Here is an 18,585-nt window from a genome sequence, read left to right on the forward strand (position 1 = left end):
CTTAACCTGCTTTCCAAGAAAACATCCGTATACAAAATGCCATTAAGGAGATGTTTTATACCTTAACAGATGAACTTGTTTGTTGTTTATATCACCTGCCAAAGTTTTAAGGAATTTCAAAACTCTAAAAAGACAGAGAATTTTAGGGAATTTCCAATAAAAAGAGTTCAGGGGATGCTGTATTCCCACATTAAGTATCTGCTATGATACTTTTATGACTTCTAGTCGGTTACTATCTATGGCTTTAAGGGTATTCATATAGAACTCAATGCCCTACTTATATGTAAAGCTCAACACCACATACTTTAAATCAGAGATTAAAACTGCTTTAAAGCTCTAGAATAACTAATGCTGAGGGAACAGTTAGTTATAATTCAGGGATTTTCTGTAATACTCTCCTAGTCAAGTTACCCAGATGTGCCTGCTGAGCCCTGGACTAGTTGTGTCTACAATTTGTCTGATGTTTGACCTCTTTCCATTTTCATTTCCACTGGCTTAATTTAAATCTTCATCAAATGCCTATCTACAATACTTTAATTTCTTCAAACCTGGCCCTCATTTTTCTCTCTTCTGATTGCTTAAAGAACTCAAGGGCAAGACAAAGAAAAAAAAAAAAAGATTCACTACATTCTTTTCTGAAGTGAATACAATGGTACTTCTGCCAGATGTAGATGACAGGTTATAGTATCAATTACAGAATTCCTGCTTAGATGTGTCAGAGTAATTTTCCCATAACAGAGATTTGTCATCTCACTCCCTCGTTAAAAATCCTTTGATGTATCCTTTCTGTCAATTAAATAAAGTTCAAACTCCTTAACCTGACATTCAAGGCATTTTGGAAGCCAAATAGGCCTAAAGGTAGTTATCTGATAGTCATGTTACAGTGAACACTCCTTGCTGACCAAATGAAATTTGTTGGTCAAAGTGACTGAAATAGTGGCTCATGCAGTCTAAGCAGAATGGAGGAGTGAAGCCAGGGGGAGAATAATTGGGAGAGAATAAAGACAGGGTCCAATGAACTGGAACAAAACCGAATTATAGAGGAGAGAAAGGGAAGAGAAAATAGTCACAGGACAGAATACTGGACTTTGAGACTCAAGAGAGGTAACAATTACGGGAGATGAGGTCCAGGGAAGTAGTGGAATGGTCTAATGACATGAGGAAGGAATTTCAGGTTAGTGTGTTCACTTTCCACACAAATTCTGAAGTTGCCCAGGATGATGGCAGAACTGTGGGCAGATAAGTAAGCCAGGAGTCAAGGCTTTTAGTGAATGTGAAGAAGGCAAACAAGTCAATGACTGTGATAAGGAGGGACAAAGGGTGTGCAGCATAAGACTTAAAGGTGAGTTTTTGTTTCTGCGGAAGTGTATTGGTTTGAAAGCAGCAGTACTGAATCAAGGAAATGCTGGCACCTGACTGTCCAGTTGGTACCCACACAAGGGTTCACCAGCTACTAATTTTGCTGAAGCACAGAAGTGCTTTTGCAGAAAGAGAGGGATAGGGGAAATTATGAAGACAAATCACCATTCAGCAGAGAGTCACAGACTCTTTTAGTTAAAAGAGCCCTTAGGGGTCATCCAGTTCAGCCTTCAACGTAATACAGAAGTCCGCTATAACAGACCTTTTTTAGGTAGCCGATTATAGGTAATTTTAAGTATTAAGAAGGTCTTCCTTTTAACTAAATATTCCTCGAATGCCCATTCATGGCTCTTGGTTCTCTCCTTCTGGAGAAGCAACACTGAAAAAATGAACTGTATTTCACTTATTTCTGGTGTAGAACACCATCAATTGTAAGATACATCATAATTTTATGTATCATTAAGAAAAGAATAATCTTGTCAATAAATTGTAAGATGCCACTGAATCTAAGAAATGTCCCAACTTCTAACTGCACATCCTAAAATCAATGAAAATTCCTCTTCCATACAATTCTTCAGATATTCAACCACATCTTCCCTTAGACCCCATCTCAGTGTTTTCTCCATATTAATTATTTCTTGAGTAGGCCCTTAACTCACGGTGACTTCACGTACAAAGGAATGAATCACTGCCTGATCTGGGCCATCCCCATGATTGGTTGTGGATTCGACCGTTGTGGTCTACAGGTTTTCACTGTATGATTTTCAGAAGCAGACCACCAGGCTTTTCTTCCTCGCCTGCCTTAGTCTGAAGCTCTGCTGAAACTTGTTCAGCATCATAGTAACCTGTAAGCCTCTACTGACAGACAAGTGGTGGCTGTGTGTGAAGTGCACTGGCTGAGAATCAAACCTGGGTCTCCCAAATAGAAGGCAAGAGTTCTACCACCGAACTGCCACTGACTCATAACTATTCCTAGAGCCCCAAATTACTCATTTTAAAAATATTTTTGAACTATCGAACAATCTAAAACTTTCACAGAAGCTGGAAATATCATATTAAAAAACTATCTTCCCAACACTATTTTGAGTAAGTTGCCAACAGGATACCCTATCGCTCCCTAATATTTACTGTGTATCTTCCTACAAACCAAAAACATTTATAACAGAAAACCAAAATCAAACCAACCCGTTGTCACTGAGTCAATTCTGACTCAAAGCAACTCTATAGGACAGGGCAGGACTGCCCCGCAGGGTTTTAAAGGCTGTAAATCTTTACAAAAGCAGACTGCCACATCTTTCTCCCATGGGGTAGGTGGTGCGTTCGAACCGCCGACCTTTTGGCTAGCAGCCTAAGCGCTTACTGCTCCATCAGGGCTCCTTTATAACAGAATATCCCCAAAACCCACTGCCATCGAAGAATACAACTACCAAAATCAGGAAATGAACACTGACACATTACTACATCTAATCTCAGATTCCATTAAGTTTTCCCAACTGTCCCAGTAATGACTTACAGCAGTCCAGGCCAGAGTCACACATCACATTTAGTCACCATTTCTCATTGGTCTCCGTCAATTAGGAACAGTTCCTTAGTCTTTCCTTGACTTTCATGACCATGACACTTTGGAAGATCACAGACCAGTTATTTCATGAGGATGCCCCTCCTTGTGGATTTATCTATTTCCTCATGGCTAGATTCAGGTTGTGTACTTCCGGCAGGAATATCACAGAAGTGATTCTGTATTCTTTTCAGTGTATACTATCAGGTGGTGCATGGTTTTGATTTGTCCCTTACTGAGGATGTTCGCTTTGATCGTCTGGTTTAAGTGTTGTCCTCCTGGTATTTCCAATATGAAGCTACTCTTTTTCCTTTTGTAATTAATAAGTGTTTTGTGGGGAGGTACTGTTAGACTATGCAAATGTTCTGTCTCTCATCAAACTTTCAATTTATTCTTTTATTTATTCTATCAGTATGGACTCATGGTTCCCATTTTATTCAGTGGGTTAAAATAGTTACTATCATTACCCATTTTGATACTCAAATTCCAAATTATTCTTCATAAAGCACTGTTTACAGAGTTTTTCCATGCTGTCCCCTTTTGGACATCAGTTTTTCACTGTCCTTAATAAAATAAGTATTGAACACAATACTTCCTATATCAAGGGTAATATGAAACGAACCTCTCCCTACATCTGAATATTCACAGGGATACAGACTAAGTCTTCAGTATTTTTTAGCTGCCATGGCAAACACCAGTGTACACTGAGCTCACATTACTGAAGGTTCCCAGGAGTTCTCCACTTGAACTGTTACTTAAACCAGGTCTCCACGAACCTTTATGACTAATTTTTTGAAACCATTTGCAGGTCGACTTAATGAATACTTTCTTCTTGTTAATAACTGTATTCCAAGATCCACCTCCTTTGTTCTGTGTCATTTTCAAGTAAGATATGTACATTTATGCTTTCCTTTAAGTTTTTTTAAGTGGGTGGAGAAAGAAAGGTTAAGTACACAGTCAGGCATTCCAACCAGGGAAGATTTAAGTTGGGAGGAAAACCGTCTACATTAGCTTTCACGCCAAGCACCAAAACTCTAAAAGCCTTTGAATTTGTGACTTACATTTAAGAATTTATGAGAGCTCAGTGAAGTGAACAATTAAGTAAATGGATGGCGGAGGGGGAAGACAGGTTTATCACTGTTGGAGCGAGAGGTTACAGATAAGCAAGGGAAGGAAGCTAGAGTGATTCATGTGGTAATGGATTAGAACTGGAGACGACATTAAGAATGCATGTTTAAAGTAATATAGATATGGATGGTACACAGAGAAATACTTACAGATATGAATATATATATGGGTTAGTATACACACATTATTTCCTTGTTCTGTCAGCCAAGATGACCTAAAAGCAATGACACCCCAGTAGCAAAAAGTATGCCTAGTGCCCAGATTTTTGTTTCTAATAAAAGGAAACCAGGGTGCCTTGGAAAACTAGCTGATTTTAAAGCTGGGGCAGGAAATATACAACATGAACCAAAAGCATCTTGTAGTACCAGAAACTAAAGAAGTGCTCAAAAAACAAAAACTAACCACACACAATGATGGGATATGTAAAACGGTCCCGGAGCCAAATGAAAAAGATTCCAGTGGTGAAAGCTGAAATAATTTGAGCAACAAAATAAAGCAGTAGTATATTATATCCCAAAGTAGAAAATAAATATTCATGAGTCCATGCTGATATAAATAAATAATAAACAGAGGAGAAAAGATAAACCTCCCTGCAGAAAAATTCCAAATAATTTATGTAGATACTCTACCCTCAAGGAGATGGAACATAACTCTCCACTCCGTAAGTGTGGGCTTGGCATAGTGACTTCCTTCCAAAAAGTCACTTTTTGTCATGCAAAGGGAGACGAAACATCACAAACACTAACCCAACCAGATGATCAAAGTCAGCATCAACAGTGATAAGTCATGTCTTATATGACAGTATGTACTACTGATAAGATGTGACGAGAATGGCATTTTAACTTCTGCAGTCTTCCTCCCCAAAAATCCATATCCCCAGTCAAATCATGAGAAAAATATGAAACAAATCCCAATTGAGGGATATTCTACAAAATACTTAATCAGTATTCCTCAAAACTATCAAGGTCATTGAAAACAAAGCCTGAAAAACTCTTCGAAGCAAAGAGAAGCCTAAGGAGACACGATGACTAAATGTAATGTAGAATACTGGATAGGATTCCAGAACATAAAAAAGGTCATTAGGTAAAAGCTGAGGAAATCTAAGTGCGAACTTTGGTTAATAATAATAAATCAATATCAGTTCACTAGCTGTAACAAATGTACCATAATAATGTAAGATGTTAGTAATAGATGAAACTGGGTATAGGGTGTAGGGGATTCTATGTATTCACAATTTTTCTGTAAACCTAAAACTATTCCAAAAAATAAGGTTTTTTTTTTTTTTTTAAAGACTAATTATATAAAAGGGAATAACTCACAGAAAAAATGAAGGCTAGAAAATATAGGAACAACACCTATAAAGAGCTGAAAGAAAAATACTGTTAACCCAACTCAAGGTTCTTTATCTATGCCCTTGATGAATGCTGATGAAAAAAGACACTTTCGGATAAATGAATGAGATAATTCATCACCAAGAGATCTAAAGTTAAGAGAAACAAAGGAAAAATTAAGAACTTATAGAAAAATTCCTAAACTATCAGCATGTATTATTTACAGCAATTTTTACTTTTTAAAATCTACAGTTTAAGAGTTTCAGCTTTAGGTATTTTTTTATAATTATTGATTTTTTAAGTATTACAAAAACCAGCAGACTCACCCATGGTGGACAGGTTTCAGCAGAGCTTCCAGACTAAGACTGAAAAGAAGGATCTGGCAATCTATTTCTGAAAACAATGGTCAGTGAAAACCTTATGAACAGCAGCAGAATACTGTCTGATAATGGTGCCAGAAGATGAGTCCCTCAGGTTAGAAAGCACTGAAGATATGTTTGGGGAAGAGCTACCTCCTTAAGGTAGAATTGACCTTAATGACATGAATTGAGTAAAATTTTCGGGATCTTCATTTGCTGAGGTGGAATGACTCAAAATGAGAAGAAACACCTGTAAACATCCATTAATAACTGGAATGTAGAACGTATGAAGTATAAATCAAGGAAAAATGGAAGTTGTCAAAAATGAAATGGAATACTTGAAGATCTGTATCCAAGGCATTAGTGAGCTAAAACGGACTGGTACTGACCACTGTGAATCAGGCAACCATATGGTCTACTATGCCAGGAATGACAAATTGAAGAGAACAGCTTTGTGTTCGCTGCCAAAAAGAACATTTCGAAATCCATCCCGAAGTACAACGCTGTCAGTGATAGGATAATACCCATATGCCTACAAGGAATATCAGTTAATATGACTATTATTCAAATTTATGCACCAACTGCTAAGGTCAAAGATGAAGAAATAGAAGATTTTTACCAACTTCTGCAGTCTAAAATTGATCAAACATGCAATCAAGATGCATTGATAATTACTGGTGATTGGAATGTGAAAGTTGGAAACAAAGAAGGGGACCAGTAGTTGGAAAACACAATGGTCTCGGTGATACAAACAATGCTGGAGACCGCATCATAGAATTTTGCAGGGCAGACGAATTACTCATTGCAAATACCTTTTTCAACAACATAAATAGCGATTATACATGTGGAAATGAAGAAGACTTGAGGCACTAACTGATGAAGATCAAAAATTACACCCTTCAGTATCGACTATACCTCAATATAAAGAAAACAAAAATTCTCACAACTGGATCATTAAGCAACATCATGATAAACAGAGAAAAGACTGAAGTTGTCCAGGATTTCATTTTACTTGGATCCGCAGTCATCACCCATGGAAGCAGCTGTTAAGAAATCAAGAAACACATCACGCTGGGCAAATCTGCTGCAAAAGAACTCTTTAAATTGTTGAAAAGCAAAGATGTCACCTTGAAGACTAAGGTGCACCTGATCCAAGCCATGGTATCTTCAATTGCATCATGTGCATGTGAAAGCTGGACAATGAATAAAGAAAACTGATGAAGAATTGACGCCTTTGAATTGTGGTGCTGGCGAAGAATGTTAAATATATTATAGACTGCCAAAAGAATGAACAAATCTGTCTTGGAAGAAGTAAAACAGAGAATGCTTCTTAGAAGCAAGGATGGAGAGACTGCGTCTTCCATGCTTTGGACCTGTTATCAGGAGGGATCAGTCCCTGAAGAAGGACAGCATGCACGGTAGAGTACAGGGTCAGTGAAAAAGGGAAGACCCTCAACGAGATGAAGTGACACAGTGGCTGCAACAATGGGCTTAAGCATAACTACGACTGTAAGCATGGCGTAAGACCAGGCAGTGTTTTGTTCTATAGTACACAGGGTCACTACGAATCGGAACCAACTCCACAGCACCTAACAACAACGACAACAGACACATGGACCTCGTCAGATGGAATACACAGAATCAAATCAACCACATCTGTGGAAAAAGAAAACGGCAAAGCTCAGTATCATTCATCAGAACAACACCAGGGACCAAATGTGGAACAGGCCATCAATTACTCATTAGAATAAGTCCATGAGAGCCAAAGTACGACCCTGAATATATCCCATCTGAATTCAGAGACCATCTCAAGAACAAATATGACACAATGAATACTAATGACTGAAAACCAGATGAGTTTTGTGGGATGACATCAAGTACATCATACCTAAAGAAAGCAAAAGGTTATTAAAAAGACAGAAAAGAGAGGAAGGTGGGGCCAAGACGGTGGAGTAGCCAGACGCTTCTGGTAATCTCTTACGACAAAGAACTGAAAAAACAAGTGAAACAATTAGATATATGACAAGCCAGGAGCTCTGAACATGAAAGGCAAAGTTAAGAAATCTGACCGAGCAGCAGAAACAGTTCAGAAGCGGCAAGGAGTAGCTGGACCTGACTCAGTGGGAACCACTGACCCTCAGGCACAATGCCCTGGAATGACCATGGCGGTGCTGGTGGCAGCATTCAGGACAGGGTTTCCTCTGGGAGTGATGGTGAGCTGCACAGTCTACTCACACCTCCTGAACCAGAGAACGGTGCTCTGGGCAAAAGCTAAGTACTTGCATTTATTTTACATCATCCCCAACCCCCAAGCTGGCTTTAGTTGACTGTTGATTTCCCTGGGCCTGAGACACGTCCTGCCGCTCAACCTGAGCCATTCTCCTGGTCTTGGAGAAGGAATAAATTAACAATTGGGGGAAAAGATCATCTGCCAGCTCCACCGAGCTGGGAAGCTCAGGACAGACGTGGCTCCTGTCCAGGCACAAACGGTCCATGGACCTTGAATACCTTTCACCCCTGTCTGGACCCGTGTGGGCCCATTTCAGGACATTAGGCCCTTGTTACTGCAACAGTGCATGTGAATGAGATCTGACTTCAACTGTTTCAGCTGTGCGGTGGAGAGCTGGGTTTTTGATGTTTGACACCACTTTGTCTATTAAACAGGGTCCTCACCTGCCCACATCAGGGGCCTGAGGACTGGTGGCTCCACCCATGTCACCTACCCACCTGTGACAGGAGTCCAATGATAAGTGGTGCCTCCCAGTCCTTACAACCAAAAGCACTGGGTACCCACAGTACACCTACAGAACCCACCCACCTGTGTGCCCTAAGGAACAGGGGCATGCTGTCCTCACAGACACATGGGGGACAGTTGTCAGCCCTCTGCCTTGTTCAGAGTGCAAGCCCCTGCTGCAACCAGGTATCTGTGCTGACATAATCACCCTTGCCCCTCTAAGACTGTAGGACAGGGCCTGTAACACACATTTGATGACCAACTACCTAAACAACTGAGCTAAATCCATAAAGGTGAATGGACTCCTAGGCTTATATACCTGGTGTCATGGATTGAGTTATGTCCCCCCAAAAATGCATGTATCAACTTGGTTAGGCCGTGATTCCCAGTATTGTATGGTTGTCCTCCATTTTGTGATTGTAATTTTATGTTGAGAGGATTAGGGTGGGGCTGTAACACCACCCTCACTCAGGTCACCTCCCTGATCCAAGGGAAGGGAGTTTCCCTGGGGTGTGGCCTGCACCACCTTTTATCTCTCAGGAGATAAAAGGAAAGGGAAGCAAGCAGAGAGTTGGGTACCTCATACCACCAAGAAAGCAGCACCAGGAGCTGACAGAGAGAGAAAGCCTTCCCCTGGAGCCGACGCCCTGAATTTGGATTTGTAACCTACTAGAAAGTAAGAAAATAAATTTCTCTTTGTTAAACACATCCACTTGTGGTATTTCTGTTATTGAGACAGATAGGGTTAACAGTGCTGGCGGAACAAAAGAACGGTTAAAAGATTACCATCTATAAGTTGGGTAAACAGGAACCACATTCTGTCAACGTGAGATAGGATTGGAACAACTGGTGAATTACTATCCCTTCTTAGTGTTTTTCTATTCCCTTCTCCCTTTAAAGGCTCGCACATGCACAGAACAATGTGTGACCACTGTTAAACTTCCTTAACCCTCCAAAGATGGTGATGTAGTGCCAAGGATCAGCGCACTTGCACTATACCCCATAAGTGATGCCCAGGGCTGCCGAGAGGACTGCATTTTGAATATCAGCAGGTTCCATCTTGGATTCCAGATGCGGGCGGCGCAACCTAATTAACATGCACCACCATTCTGAGAAGTACCCGCCCCTCAAAAGAAGCCCACTAAATATTCATTACTCTATTGTCTCCACCAAGCCCATCTAAGCCCTAGCCTTGTTTCCCTTTTTGAGTCAGTCTTTCGGAGAGATTAGATCCCCACTGACTCCTTTTGCTTGACTCAAGCAAAATAAAGCTTGCTGAAGATACAGTTTGTCTTTCGTGTGTATTCTTACTTGGGAAAAGACAAGGGCCATTTGTGTCAGATTGGCGATTGGTAACACTATGGCATCACTGATGACTAAGGCACCTGGTAACAGCTCTAGCCATCCAGTGATGGGATGCTAGAGCTTCAAAGGCAAAAATAATCAAGCTGGCTCACTCAAGCAGCCTATTTGGGCATATCAAAACAAAACAAAGCAAGAAGCTAGGATATGGTAAGCAAACATAAATTAATACAATAACCTGTAGATGGTTCAGAGACAACAATCAATATCAAATCACATAAAGAAGCAGGCCATGATCGCTTCAACGAGCTCTCAAAACAAAGAATCAGGGAATCTTCCAGATGAAGATGTTCTCCTAGAATTACCACATGCAGAATACAAAAGATTAACATACAGAGCTCATCAAGAGATCAGGAAAAACAAAGAACGAGCCAAGGAACACAAAGAGAAAGCAGCTGAAGAAAATAAAAAGGTTATTCAAGAACATAATGAAAATCCGAATAGGCTGCAAGAACCTATAGAGAGGAAGCAATCAGAAATTCAGAAGATTAACAATAAAATTATAGAACTAGACAACTCAATAAAGAGGAGCAGAATTGAAGAAATGAAAGGCAGAATTAGTGACGCTGAAGATAAAACACTTGGCACCAATATATTTGAATAAAAATCAGATAAAAGAATTTAAAAAAATGAAGAAATTCTAAGAATCATGTGGGACTCTATCAAAAGAAATAACCTACGAGTGACTGGAGTAGCATAGCAGGGAGAGAAAACAGAAAACACAGACAGAATTGTTGAAAATTTGTTGGCAGAAAACTTCTCTGATATCATGAAAGATATCTAAGATGCTCAATGAACCCCACATAAGGTAGATCTCAAAAGAAAGTCACAAGACATATTAGAATCAAACTTGTCAAAACCAAAGATAAACAGAGAATTTTAACAGTGGCCAGGGATAAACAACAAGTCACCTACAAAAGAGAGTCAATAAGAATAAGCTCGGGCTACTCTAGCAGAAACCATGCAGGCACAAAGGCAATGAGATGACTTATTTAACGTGCTGAAGGAAAAAAATTGCCAGCGAAGAACCATATACCTAGGAAAACAGTCTCTCAAATATGAAGGCGAAATTAGGATATTTCCAGATAAACAGAAGTTTAGGGAATTTGTGAAAATCAAACCAAAACTACAAGAAATATTAAAGGGAGTTCTCTGATTAGAAAATCAATAATATCAGATATCAACCCAAGACTAGAACACAGGACAGAGCAACCAGATGTCAGCCAACATAAGGAACTAACAAAAATAAATCAGGATAAAAAAATACTCAAAACTGGGAAAAAGGGATGTCATTATGTAAAAGAAGACAACATAAAAACAATGAAAAGGGACTAAAAAAAGGTAGTCATAGATCTTTGATATGTACAGGAAGTCAAGGTGATATAAAGAAATAAAAGTTAGGTTTAAACTTAGAAAACTAGGGATAAATATTAAGATAACCACAAAAGAGACTAATAATCCTGCACATCAAAATAAAATTCAAGAACAAGATAAAGACTCAACAAAAACAAAATTAGCAACAACAAATAAGAGGGAAAGACAATACATAAAGGTGAACTACTCAGCACAAAAAATTAGGTGGGAAAAAGAAACTGTCAACAACACACAAAAAAACACATCAAAACGACAGCACTAAACTCACACCTATCCGTAATCACACGAAATGTAAATGCACTAAATGCATCAATAAAGAGACAAGAGAGGTGCAGAATGGATAAAAAAACATGATTCGTTTATATGCTGCCTGCAAGAGACACACCTTAGACTTAAAGAGACAAACAAACTAAAACTCAAAGGATGGAAAAAAATGTATCAAGCAAACAACAATCAAAAAAGAGCAGGAGTGGCAACATTAATTTCTGACAAAAAAGAATTTAAAGTTAAATCTACCACAAAGGATAAGGAAGGACATTATATAATGATTAAAAGGACAACATACCAGGAGGATGTAACCCATATTAAATATTTACGTACCCAATGACAGGGCTTCAAGATACATAAGACAAACTCTAGCAGCATTACAGAGTGAGATGCACAGCTCCACAATAATTGTAGGAGACCTCAACACGCCACTTTCGGTGAAGGAATGAACATCCAGAAAGAAGCTCAATAAAGACACAGAAGACCTAAATGCCATAATCAACCAGAACACTCCAACCACCAGCAGCCAAGTATACCTTCTTTTCCAGCACACATGGCACATTCTCTAGAATAGTCCACATATTAGGTCATAAAGCAAGCCTCAACAGAATCCGAAACATTGAAATATTGCAAAGCATCTCCTCTGACCATAAAGCCATAAAAACAGAAATCAATAACAGAAAAAGCAGGGAAAAGAAATCAAACACTTGGAAACTGAACAACATCTTGCTCAAAAATAACCGGGTTGAGGCGGGACCAAGATGGCTCACTAGGTAGAAGCTTCCGCTTATCCCTCCTACAACAGAGACTCAAAAAAAAACAAGTGAATCAATTACATACAGGACAATCTACGAACCCTGACCATAAAACACAGAACTAAGGAGCTGACTTGAGTGACAGGGGAGCAAAAAGCCACAAGCTGAAGCAGCGACCGCTTGCGGAGCCAGTGTGCCACACCGCAGCCTTGACCCCTCGTGGTTTCCTGGTGCCAGAGTGGTCGGGCTGATTGTGGCTTACTGAGATGGGGCAAGCATGGATGCAGGCCTAACCCTCGGGACCAACCTCGGAGGGGACCCAGCCAGCACACACAGGCTGCACATCAATGCGGCTGACAGGCAAACAGAAAACCACAGGGAAGCAGTGACCGGTTTTGAAGCCTGGAGCACAGCATCCCAGATAGGAAACCTTGGCACTGGGCTTTGGACTAAGCATGGAGGAGCTGACTGTGGCTTTCTGAGATGGCGCAAGCACAGGACGCAGCCCTAACCCTCAGGGGCAGTCTCAGCGGCAATCCAGCCAGTGCACACAAGCTATGCGCCCCTCTGGAATCTCTGAAAAAAAACAGTCCTCACCAAATAAAATAAGTAACTTTGTCTATCTTGCTGCGCTGATCTCTACTATCTATCTGATCCCTCTCCTCCCTGCCCCAGCTGGCTTCATTAACATTGGAATCCCCTGGGCCAGAGAGTGAAGTGCACTGCTGGCTTTTTTTTCTTTCTTTCTTTTCTAACCCATTCTCCTGGCCTGAGAAAAGCAGCATTGAACAATCAAAGGAAAAATCCTCCCCTGACTTCCCCAAACTGGAATAACAATACAGAATCAGCTCCATTCAGGCCTAAGAGACCCACAGTCTTTGGCTTTCATCCCTACAGGTAACCAGGTGGCTATTATTACGCAAAGGCAATTGTGAGAGAGATATGACTTAACTGTTTTAGCTGAGCAGTGGAAAGGCAAGTTTTGGGGGTCAGATATCTGCCTATTAAACAGAGTCCTCATTGATCCACACCAGGGAACTGAGGGCTGAGGCTCCACCCACACCACCCAGCCACCTGTTAAAGGGGTCTGAGGATAGTGACGCCTACCAATGAGTAGAGGTACAAGCATTAGGTGCCTAAGGTACAGCTGTAGAGCCCACCCACCAGAGCACTCTAGAGAATAGAGCCACTCTTACCTCGCTGACACTTGGGGGAAGGCTGTCAGCATCCTGCCCTCCTCAGAGTGTGACTCCCTGCCGCTACTAGGAACTTGCATATACAACCATCACCACTACTCCTCTAAGTTCATAGGTGAGAGCCTCCACCACACACTAGGTGACCCGCTATCAGGATACCTGAGCTGATTCTATTCAAGAATAGTGAATGAACTCATAGGCTTATATACCTGGTAACAGCTCAGACAAGCTGGTAACAGGACATAAGTGAATCAAAAGCTACAGCAATCAAGATAGCGCAATCTAGTAGCCCATCTGGGTGTACCGTACCAAAACAAAACAAGAAAGTAAGACTCAGTGAGCAAAAATAAAAGAAAACATTACAATATCTTATAGATGGCTAAGAGACAGCAGTTGATATCAAATCACATAAAGAAGCAGACCATGATTGCTTCTAAAAACCCCCAAATCAGAGAATCAAAATCATTTCCAGATGTAGATACATTCCTGGAATTGCCAAATGTAGAATATAAAAAACTAATATACAGAATGCTTCAAGACATCAGGGACGACCTCAGAAAAGAAATAAGGCAATCTACAGAAAAAGCCAAAGAACACACGGATAAAGCAGTTGAAGAAATCAAAAAAGATTACTCGAACATAGTGAAAAAATTAATAAGCTGCAAGAATCCATACAGAGACAGCATTCAGAAATCCAAAAGATTAACAATAAAATTACAGAATTAGACAACTCGATAGGAACTCTGAGGAGCAGAATCAAGGAATTAGAATGCAGAGTGGTGAAGCGGGAGGATAAGGCAACTGACACCGATAAAGCTGAAGAAAAATCAGATAAAAGAATTAAAAAAAATGAAGAAACCCTAAGAATCATGTGGGAATCTATGAGGAAGAATAACTTGCGCATGATTGGAGTTCTAGAACAGGGAGGGGTAACAGAAAATACAGAGAGAATTGTTCAAGATCTGTTGGCAGAAAACTTCCCTGGCATCGTGAAAGATGAAAAGATATCTATCCAAGATACTCATCGTACCCCATACAAGAATAGACCCCAAAAGAAAATCACCAAGACATATTACCATCAAACTTGCCAAAACCAAAGATAAAGAGAAAATTTTAAAGGCAGCCAGGGATAAACTAAAAGTCACCTACAAAGGAGAATCAATAAGTTCAGACGACTCAGCAGAAACCATGCAGACAAGAAGGCAATGGGATGACATATACAGAGCACTGAAAGAGAAAAACTGCCAGCCAAGTATCATATATCCAGCAAAACTGTCTCTCAAATATGAAGGTGAAATTAGGACATTTACAGATAAACACAGGCTTAGAGAATTTGCAAAAACCAAACCAAAACAGCAAGAATTACTAAAGGAAATTCTTTGGTCAGAAAATCAATAATATCAAATATCAACACAACACAAGGTCACAGAACAAAACATCCTGATATCAACTCAGATAGGGAAATCATAAAAACAAAATAAGATTAATTAAAAAAATTTTTTGCTCAAAACAGGGAATCATGGATGTCATTATGTAAAAGATTACAATAGTCAAAAAAGAGAGACTAAAAACAGGAGGCACAGATCTTACATATGGAGAGGAAACCAAGGCGATATAGGATGATACGAGTTAGGTTTTTACTTAGTCAAATGGGGTAAATATTAAGGTAACCAAAAAGAGGTCTAACAATTCCATACTTCACAATAAAAACCAAGATAAACATAATGACTCAGCAAAAACAAATTCAACGGCGGAGGTGGACTCAAGATGGCAGAATAGACAGACACTTCCGGCGAGCCCTCTTTACAACAAAGACCCCAAAAAACAAGTGAAACGAGTATATTTGTGATAAGCTGGGAGCCCTGAGCATCAAAGGCAAGCTTAGAAAACAAAATGAGGGGCAGGGGGAGGAAGAGACTGTTCAGAAGCAGAGAGGAGTTACCAGGCCTGAATCGCGGAGAGCCCTCAGGCACCATTCCCGGAGCGGTGGCAGGCTAGTTACTAGCGTTCGGCTGCAGATTCATCAGGAAGAAGCAGCCAGCCACACAGCCCACTCACACCTCCGGAAACTGAGGAGAACGGCGCTCTTGGCAAAAGCTAAGTACTTGCGTATACTTTAACGTGCCGCCCCACCTGCAAACCAGCTTCAGCGGCTGAATTCCCTGGGCCTGAGATAGGCCCTGTTGAGCACCTAGAGCCATCCTCCTGGCCTTGGGAAAGGAAAAAATTTGCATTTGGGGGAAAAGATAATTTGCTAGCTCCAATAACGGGAGGAGCTCAAGACAGAAGCAGCTCCTGTCCAGGCATAAACCATCTGTGGACTTTGAGTACCTTTCCCTTCTGCATGGACCTGGGTGGGCCTATTTCGGGAGAATAGGCCCTTGTTGGCAGACTCCAACCATTTCAGCTGTGCAGTGGAGAGGTGGGTGTTTGATGTCTGACATTTCTTTGCCTATTAAACAAGGTCCCCACCTACCCACATCAGGCACCTAAGGACTGGTAGCTCCACTCAGGTCACACAGCCACCCGCGACAGGGATCCAAAGATAACTGGTACCTCCCAGTCCTTAACAACCAAACGCTTTGGGTCCCCATGGTCCGTCTGCAGAACCCACCCACCTGACCACTCCAAGGAACAGGGAAGCGCTTTCCTCAGAGACACTCGGGGGTTGGTTCTCAGCCCCCTACCTTGTTCAGAGCATGACCCCCTGCTGCAATCAGATACCAGTATATATGCCAATCACCCCTGCCCCTCTAAGACTGTAGGACAGAGCCTGTACCACACACTTGATGATCAGCTACCTGGAAACCTGAGCTGAATTCATACAAGAAAACTGAATGGACTCCTGGACTGATATACCTGATAACAGCTCTAGCCAGCTGGGGACAGGACGTCAGAGCGCCAAAGGTGAAAATAATCAAGCTAGTTCACTCAAGTAACCCATACGGGTATACCAAAACAGAACAAAGCAAGAAGCTATGACACAGTAAGAATGCAGAAGAAAACCTAGACAACTGGGAGCTCCTAAAAATCAAACATCTGTGCTCATCTAAAGACTTCACCAAAAGAGTAAAAAGACCACCTACAGACTGGGAAAAAATTTTCAGCTATGACATCTCTGACCAGTGCCTGATCTCTAAAATCTACATGACTCTGCTAAAACTCAACCACAAAAAGACAAACAACCCAATTAAAAAATGGGTGAAGGATATGAACAGGTATTTCACTAAAGAGGACATTCAGGCAATTAACAGATACATGAAGAAATGCTCAGGATCATTAGCCATTAGAGAAATGCAAATCAAAACTACAATGAAATTCCATCTCACTTCAACAAGACTGGCACAAAGTAATAAATGTTGGAGAGGCTGTGGAGAGATTGGAACACTTATACACTGCTGGTGGGAATGTAAAATGGTACAACCACTTTGGAAATTGATTTGGCGTTTCCTTAAAAAGCTATATTTAGAACTACCATACGACCCAGCAATCCCACTCCTCGGAATATATCCTAGAGAAATAAGAGCCTTCACACAAACAGATATATGCACGCCCATGTTTATTGCAGCTCTGTTTACAATAGCAAAAAGATGGAACCAACCAAGGTGCTCATCAATGGATAAATGGATAAATAAATTACGGTATATTCACACAATGGAATACTATGCACCGATAAAGAACACTGTGAAACATTTCATAACATGGAGAAACCTGGAAGGCATTATGCTGAGTGAAATTAGTCCTTGCAAAAAAGGACAAATACTGCATAAGATCACCATCATTAGATCTTGAGAAATAGTTTAAACTGAGAAGAACACACCCTTTTGTGTTTACAAGAGGCCAGAGGGAGGAAGAGTGGGAAAGGAGTATTAACTAAATAGATAGTAGACCAGAACTACTTTGAGTGAAGGGAAGGACAACACTCAACACAGTGGAGGTGAGCATAACTGGACTAAACCAAAGCAGTTTCCTGAATAAACTGAGTGCTTTGAAGGCCAGCGTAGCAGGGGCAGGGGTGTGGGGACCATGGTTTCAGGGGACATTTAAGTCAACTGGCATAATAAAATCTATTAAGAAAACATTCTGCATCCCACTTGCAAGAGTGGCATCTGGGGTCTTAAACGCTAGCGAGCAGCCATCTAAGATGCATCAATTGGTCTCAACCCACCGGGATCAAAGGAGAATGAAGAACACCAAGAACACAAGATAATAACAAGCCCAAGAGACAGAAAGGGCTACAGAAACCAGAGACCACATCATCCTGAGACCAGAAGAACTAGATGGTACTCGGCCACAACCGAAGACTGCTCTGACAGAGAACACAACAGAGAACCCCCGAGGGAGCAGAAGAGCAGTAGGATGCAGATCCCAAATTCTCATAAAAGACCAGACTTAATGGTCTGACTGAGACTGGAAGGACCCCGGTGATCATGGCCCCAGACTTTCTGTTGTCGCACTACAGGAACTATGCCCGAAGCCAGCTCGTCAGACACGGATTGGACTGGACAGTGGGTTGGAGAGGGATGCTGGTGAGGCGTGAGCTACTTGGTTCAGGTGGACAGTTGAGACAATGTTGGTATCTCCTACCTGGAGGGGAGATGGTAGGGTAGAGGGGCTTAGAAGCTGGCAAAATGGTCACAAAAAGAGAGAGTGGAAGGAGGGAGCGGGCTGTCTCACGGGGGGGGGGGTAGTAATTGAGAATATGTAGCAAGTTGTGTATAAGTTTTTATGTAAGAGACTGACTTGGTTTGTAAACTTTCACTTAAAGCACAATAAAAGTTATTTAAAAAAATAACTGGGTTATAGAAGATATTGAGGATGGAATAAAGAAATTCATAGAATCCAATGAGAATGAATACACTTCCTATCAGTGCCTTTGGGACACAGCTAAAGCAGTGCTCAGAGGTCAACTTATATGAATAAATACACGCATCCAAAAAGAAGAAGGGGCCAAAATCAAAGAATTATCCCTATAACTAAAACAAATAGAAAGAGAGAAACAAAAGAAACCCTCAGGCACCAGAAGAAAGCAAATAATAAAAATGAGAGCAGAATTAGAGAACAGAAAAACAACTGAAAGAGTTAAGACAAAAAGCTGGTTCTTCAAAAAAATTAAGAAAATTGATAAGGCACTGGCCAAACTGACAAAACAAAAACAGGAG

The 18,585-nt window shown here is 40.8% G+C and overlaps 1 protein-coding gene across 2 annotated transcripts in view; it reads right to left on the bottom strand.

Annotated features, from left to right (window-relative positions):
* RNF130 (ring finger protein 130) overlaps positions 1-18,585 on the bottom strand; it is a 188,710-nt gene that overhangs the window by 99,418 nt on the left and 70,707 nt on the right. The window lies entirely within an intron of this gene.

This window comes from Loxodonta africana, chromosome 2 (assembly GCF_030014295.1).
Source record: "Loxodonta africana isolate mLoxAfr1 chromosome 2, mLoxAfr1.hap2, whole genome shotgun sequence".
Lineage (NCBI taxonomy): Eukaryota > Metazoa > Chordata > Mammalia > Proboscidea > Elephantidae > Loxodonta > Loxodonta africana.